We start from the raw sequence: 8,105 nt of genomic DNA on the forward strand, positions 1-8,105 counted from the left end.
AGCTCCTGATCTTTGTCCTCCTGGGAGGTTGTTTGTGCCTCTCGCTTTGAGACACAAGATTTTTAAAGAACATCACGATACGGTCCTTGCTGGGCACCCGGGGACAAGAGCCACACTGGATCTCATTGCTCGGAGATTCTGGTGGCCTGCGCTTCGTAAGTCGGTTGAGGGTTTTGTGGCAGCTTGCGAGACTTGCGCTCGTGCCAAGGTCCCTCATTCACGGCCATCAGGTCCTCTCCTTCCTTTGCCCATTCCTTCCCGTCCTTGGACACATCTGTCCATGGACTTCATAACGGACTTGCCTCGTTCCTCGGGGAAGTCTGTGATTCTGGTGGTGGTGGACCGTTTTAGCAAAATGGTGCATTTTATCCCTTTTCCTGGTTTGCCCAATGCTAAGACGCTGGCGCAGGCATTTGTTGACCACATTGTCAAATTGCATGGGATTCCTTCAGACATTGTCTCTGATAGGGGCACGCAGTTTGTTTCCAGATTCTGGAAGGCCTTCTGTTCTCGCTTGGGGGTTCGCTTGTCATTCTCTTCTGCTTTCCATCCGCAGTCGAATGGCCAGACAGAGCGTGTCAATCAGAATCTGGAGACATATCTGCGCTGTTTTGTGGCGGAGAATCAGGAGGATTGGTGTTCTTTTTTGTCCCTTGCTGAGTTTGCTTTAAATAACCGTCGTCAGGAGTCCTCTGATAAGTCACCATTTTTTGGTGCATATGGGTTTCATCCGCAGTTTGGGACTTTCTCTGGAGAGGGCTCTTCTGGTTTGCCTGATGAGGACAGATTCTCGTCGTCTTTGTCATCTATTTGGCAAAAGATTCAGGATAATCTAAAGAACATGAGTGAGAGATATAAGCGTGTGGCGGATAAGAGACGTGTGCCTGGTCCGGACCTGAATGTTGGTGATTTGGTGTGGCTGTCTACCAAGAATATCAAATTGAAGGTTCCCTCCTGGAAGTTGGGTCCTAGGTTTATTGGGACTTACAAGATCCTGTCTGTCATCAATCCTGTTGCCTACCGTCTTGATCTTCCTCAGACTTGGAAGATCCATAATGTTTTCCATAAGTCCTTATTGAAACCTTATGTTCAACCTATTGTACCCTCGCCTTTGCCTCCTCCTCCGATTATTGTTGATGGAAATCTTGAATTTCAGGTCTCTAGGATTGTGGATTCTCGTCTTGTCCGCGGTTCCCTCCAGTACCTCGTTCATTGGGAGGGTTATGGTCCTGAGGAGAGGATGTGGGTCCCAGTGACGGACATTAAGGCCTCTCGTCTCATCAGGGCTTTCCATAGGTCCCATCCTGAGAAGGTGGGCCCTGAGTGTCCGGAGTCCACTCCTAGAGGGAGGGGTACTGTCACAACCAGACAGTTGAGAAGTTCTGACAGGAGCCGTCCAGATCCCCCTCCTTGAGTTTCTCTGTTTTGGTTTCTGTTCCTCACCTCGTTAGTCTATCTCAGCTGTCATGCAGTCAGACTGATTACCTCCCTTTAAATTCCTCCCCATAAGGCAGTAGTGTGCGGCTGATACAACTTCCTGGAGTGTGTGTGCATGCATGCTGTTCCTAGCTCCCAGTTCTGCAAAGATAAGTTCTGTTTATGTATTTATGATTTTCTGTTTTCTGGATCCAGGTGACCCTGACTCCCTCCGTGTCTGTGTAGGGAGCCGGTGGTCGTGTCCCCTCACTATTGTAGGGCCTTCAGGTCTAAGATAGCCGAGGTACGTGGATATGCGCCCATCCACCTTTGGGGTGGTCGCATAGGCTGAGCAATAAGGGAGAGCGGCAGGTCGATTGCAGGGGTCTCCCTTTTGTTCCTTAGTTGTGGGTCCAGTAAGTCATTGTTTGTATTGTATCATCTTGTTTCCTGTACACCATCCGTGACACCCAGTCTTTCCCTCTGCGAGCCCATCTTCTTACTTCTTCTTTCGCCGAGATCCCGCGCCTGCACACTGAGTCCGTTAGCCGGCGCATGCGCATTAATTACTGTGATGCCGTACCAGGAATGGACATCGCAGTGCGCATGCGCCGGCCGATGGACTCAGTGCGCAGGCGCGGGTTCTCGGCACCTACGAGGTTGACGCCGTCCCTGGGCACTTGCGAGCCCTCATTTGCATATCCTACTAAGATGATTTTTGCCAGTTTTATAAGTCCACGATTGCTTATAATAAAGGTAACGTTTTTATCAACTGTAATGCTGCTCGAAAGCTATGGGAAGGGTTAAAAAGGTGAAACTGTGAAGACAGACTCCCTTTAAGCAACTCATTTAGTTGATAACTGTGTCTGTTATGTACAGTCAGTAGTTTGGACAGCAGTCACACGTGGACATTCCATGTCCTGGATGAACCACCCAGTCCCCCAGCCTAAACAATATCCAAAGTGAAGGAAATGTTTCCTGCATATTCAGAAGGATAAGTTTATTGAAGTGCTGGCAGTAGTGCCCCGGCCTCCGCACAGCTCACCAGGCTCAGCGCCGTACATCCTATAGCCGCTGTGCTTGGTATCATGTTCAGCCCCTTTCACCTCTATGGGGCTGAGCTGCTCCTAGGCCACTTGATCAATGAACGTGACGTCACATGGCCCATGCCGATAACGAATCGCGAACATGGATCGCGCTGCTATCAACGCGATCAATGTTCCCTCAGCAGCACAGGGGAGAAGGAAGCGGTCCCACCCCCCTGTGCCGCTGCTGCCACCAGTGAGAGGCAAGAGGGGAGGAGGAGGGGAGGCGCTGTGGCCATTGCGCCACCAATGATGTTAACTCAGTTATTAATTCAAATATAGGAGGCGGGTGAATCATATAGCTGCACCTGAGGGGTTAACTGTCGCGGATCGCAGCTACCTCTCATAGAGGTCAGGTGTCGCTATATTTGAATTAATGGGCAAGTTATCTTCATTGGTGGCAGTGGCAGCTTCTGATCAGAGCCCAAGCAGTGTAATTGCGGGGCTCTGATCGGTTACCATGGCAGCCAGGACGCTACTGACGCCCTGGCTGCCATAGTCAGCTCCCTGCTGACATGTGTACTATGCACAGGGCAGCAGGGAGAGTGTGAAGTCCTATTCACCCTGATAGAGCTCTATTAGGGAGAACAGGACAAGGGATCCAGGTTCTAGCCCCTAAGGGGGAGATAGTTATTAAATAAATAAAAAAACACCAAAATATTAAGTATAAATATTTAATCTCAGATATATAATGGCATCTCTTCATTTAACAACAGATTTGTGTAGGAATTATTTTTTTTTTCAAACATGAAAATGCACAAAATATTGGTATAAATTATCGGCTATCGGCCTGAAAGTTCACAGGTTATCAGCTCTAAAAAAATCAATATCGGTCGATCCCTAGTCCCGGGTGTCAGTATGTGACTGATATCAGCCGCTCCTCTTATAACGCTCCAGCACTGATATAACCTCCAGAGACATTACATCACATGTGACTGATATCAGCCGCTCCTCTTATAACGCTCCAGTACTGATATAACCTCCAGAGACATTACATCATATGTGACTGATATCAGCCGCTCCTCTTATAACGCTCCAGCACTGATATAACCTCCAGAGACATTACATCATATGTGACTGATATCAGCCGCTCCTCTTATAACGCTCCAGCACTGATATAACCTCCAGAGACATTACATCACATATGACTGATATCAGCCGCTCCTCTTATAACGCTCCAGCACTGATATAACCTCCAGAGACATTACATCACATGTGACTGATATCAGCCGCTCTTCTTATAACGCTCCAGTACTGATATAACCTCCAGAGACATTACATCACATGTGACTGATATCAGCCGCTCTTCTTATAACGCTCCAGCGCTGATATAACCTCCAGAGACATTACATCATATGTGACTGATATCAGCCGCTCCTCTTATAACGCTCCAGCGCTGATATAACCTCCAGAGACATTACATCATATGTGACTGATATCAGCCGCTCCTCTTATAACGCTCCAGCACTGATATAACCTCCAGAGACATTACATCACATGTGACTGATATCAGCCGCTCCTCTTATAACGCTCCAGCACTGATATAACCTCCAGAGACATTACATCACATGTGACTGATATCAGCCGCTCCTCTTATAACGCTCCAGCACTGATATAACCTCCAGAGACATTACATCATATGTGACTGATATCAGCAGCTCCTCTTATAACGCTCCAGCACTGATATAACCCCCAGAGACATTACATCATATGTGACTGATATCAGCAGCTCCTCTTATAACGCTCCAGCACTGATATAACCTCCAGACATTACATCACATGTGACTGATATCAGCCCCATCTCTTATAACGCTCCAGCACTGATATAACCTCCAGAGACATTACATCACATGTGACTGATATCAGCCGCTCCTCTTATAACGCTCCAGCACTGATATAACCTCCAGACATTAAATCACATGTGACTGATATCAGCCCCATCTCTTATAACGCTCCAGCACTGATATAACCTCCAGAGACATTACATCACATGTGACTGATATCAGCCGCTCCTCTTATAACGCTCTAGTACTGATATACCGTATTTTTCGGCCCATAAGACGCACCTAGGTTTTTGGGGAGGAAAATAAGAAAAAAAAGATTTTTAACCAAAAGCTGTGCTTTTGGTGGGTTTGGAACTAATGGTGGTCTGTGGATGGCACTATTACTGGGGATCTGTGAAGGAGACTGTTATGGGGGGGATCTGTGAAGTACACTTATGGGGGGATCTGGGGATGGCACTGTTATGGGGGGTCTGTGGATGACGCACAGTTATGGGGGATCTGTGGATGACGCACTGTTAGGCCTCATGCACACTACTGTTGTTTTATTCCGTGTCCGTTGTTCCGTTTTTCGTGATTTTCTGCGGACCCATTGACTTTCAATGGGTTTGTTGAAAACTCGGCTAATGCACCGTTTGTCATCCGCGTCCGTGATCCGTGGTTCCAGTCCGTCAAAAAAATATAACCTGTCCTATTTTTTCCACGGAAAACTGTTTGCGGACCCATTCAAGTCAATGGGACCGTGAAAAAACGCGAAGGCACACAAGATTGTAATCCACGTCCGCGTGTCCGCGTCCGTTTTTTTCCTATCATTTGCATGGCAAACTTGACTTAGATTTTTTTTTTACTTTCCTTCATGTCTGGTGATCCTCCAAAAATAAAGGAAGACACACGGAAACAAAAACGGAAACGGATCACGGAACAATGGAACCCCATTTTGCGGAACGGAACACAACAACGGTCGTGTGCATGAGGCCTTATGGGGGGGATCTGTGGATGATGCACTGTTATGGGGGGATCTGTGGATGACGCACTGTTATGGGGAGGTATCTGTGACGGACACTGTTATGGGGGGTATCTGTGGATGGCACTGTTATGGGGGGGTATCTGTGACGGACACTGTTATGGGGGGTATCTGTGGATGGCACTGTTATGGGGGGGTATCTGTGGATGGCACTGTTATGGGGGGATCTGTGGATGGCACTGTTATGGGGGGTATCTGTGGATGGCACTGTTATGGGGGGGATCTGTGGATGGCACTGTTATGGGGGGGATCTGTGGATGGCACTGTTATGGGGGGTATCTGTGGATGGCACTGTTATGGGGGGATCTGTGGATGGCACTGTTATGGGGGGGATCTGTGGATGGCACTGTTATGGGGGGGATCTGTGGATGGCACTGTTATGGGGGATCTGTGGATGGCACTGTTATGGGGGATCTGTGGATAGCACTGTTATGGGGGATCTGTGGATGGCACTGTTATGGGGGATCTGTGGATAGCACTGTTATGGGGGATCTGTGGATGGCACTGTTATGGGGGATCTGTGGATGGCACTGTTATATATGTGCCATCACAGACCCGCCCACCCCATAACAGTGCCATCCACAGACCCCCAACCCCTTAACAGTGCCATCCACAGATGTCCCCCATAAAACTGTCATCCACAGATTCTCCCCCCCCCACCGCTTCAGTGCTGCAGTATATAAATATAAAATGTCTCATTCAATTAAAAGTGATTAAACATGCCCCCTCACTCCTAATATTACCGTACACCCTAACAGCTTCTGTACTACGCAGGCAGGCAGGCCGGGCGGCCAGCGCGTCACTCACTGACGTCACGTGCCTGCGCCGCCTGCTTGATTCATAAAGTAGGTGGCGCAGGCAAGTGACATCAGGGAGTTATGCTGCCGGCCGCCCGGCCTGCATTCTACAGAAGCTGTTAGGGTGTATGGTAATATTAAAAGTGGGGGGGGGGGGGGGCATGTTTAATCACTTTTAATTGAATGAGACATTTTATATTTGAATATTGCAGCACTGGAGCGGCGGGGCCGGAGTACAGTGACTGCACCAGCCCTGCCGCTATTGCCGGCCCCCAGCTCCTCCTCCCAGTCCCTCCCCGCTCTCGCATACATCGCAGCCTGCGATGTAAAAATTTCAGCATTCGCCCCATAAGACGCAGGGGCATTTTCCCCCTATTTTTTTTGGGGGGGGGAGTGCGTCTTATGGGGCGAAAAATACGGTAACCTCCAGAGACATTACATCATATGTGACTGATATCAGCCGCTCCTCTTATAACGCTCCAATGCTGATATATCCTTCAGAGACATTACATCATATGTGACTGATATCAGCCGCTCCTCTTATATCGCTCCAGTACTGATATAACCTCCAGAGCAGGGGCGTACATGCAGGGGTCACAGTTGCCTGTGGACCCCTGGCCCCGCCCTGCAGTGTGCCTGCCTGTATAAGGGCTGTTTCACACGAGCGAGTCCATTGCGGGAATCATGCTCCGTGTGTGAGTGTGAACCTCCACTCTGGACATAGCGACATAAAGCTGTCAGTATGATTCTGTGGAAAAAAAGGCCATGCAGAGACACATAGCATTATAAATCATGATAATGCCGTGCGCTTCTGCAAGTCTAGAGCGGAGGATCACACTCACACACGGAGCGTGATTCCCGCAATGGACTCGCTCGTGTGAAACAGCCTTAACCCGGGCGGCCGACCCGGGGCCCGCCGCCCAGTGTTGTGTTTCTGCGCTGCAGTGCCGTGCCAGGCCAGAACAGGCCAGCCCTACCCTCCTTGAGTGAGTCTCCTCCCCCTGATTCTCCTCCCCTTGCGGGTGCGGCGTGCCTAGTCATTTCCTGTTGGGCAGCCGCACCGGACATGACGTTTCTCTAGGCTGCGCAGGCGCACAACAACGCCGAGACGCAGCAGGGAGAAGGCGCCGGAAAAGCTTTCGGGAGAGCGTGAAGAAGCCGGTGCCGGTCCGGAAGTGAAGATAAGATTTGTATAAAAAAAAAAAAAAAAAAGGGTCTTCATAATTGCTCAGCACATTTATGGTCAGTGAGTTCAGAGTGGGGTCTGATGGGGGCTTTATAACTAACTCTGCTATATTTCTGTAGCCTGCAACCTCTGACTGCCCAGTTGGGCTGAGACTACTACACCCAGCATGTTCTGGCAGTAATAGTAAATGGATATTGGTGCAATTCTGAGCTACTAGTCTATATAATATTATATTGTATTATATTGTATTATATTGTATTATATAGACTAGTAGCTCGGAATTGCACCAATATCCACTTACTATTCCTGCCAGAACATGCTGGGTGTAGTAGTTTCAGCCCAACTGGGCAGTCAGAGGTTGCAGGCTACAGAAATATAGCAGTTAGGCTACTTTCACACCGGCGTTTCTGGGTCCGCTGGTGAGATCCGTTTCAGGGCTCAGCGGTCCAAAACTGATCAGTTCAGCCCCAATGCATTCTGAATGGATAAGGATCCGTTCAGAATGCGTCAGTTTGCCTCCGTTCAGCCTCCATTCCTCTCTGGAGGCGGACACCAAAACACTGCTTGCAGCCAAACGGATCTGTTCTGAACGGATACAAGCGTTTGCATTATAGGTGCGGATCCGTCTGTGCAGATACCAGATGGATCCGCACCTAAACGCAGGTGTGAAAGTAGCCTAACTCTGCTGCTGGTGGAGGGAGGTTGGGGGGGGGCGGCAACGTCGAGGGGGGCCCCATGGTTCAGTTTTGCACCGGGGCCCCATGGATTGTGTGTACGCCACTGCTCCAGAGACTTTACATATTATGTGGGGGTGAG

The sequence above is a fragment of the Bufo bufo genome, chromosome 7, assembly GCF_905171765.1.
Source record: "Bufo bufo chromosome 7, aBufBuf1.1, whole genome shotgun sequence".
NCBI lineage: Eukaryota > Metazoa > Chordata > Amphibia > Anura > Bufonidae > Bufo > Bufo bufo.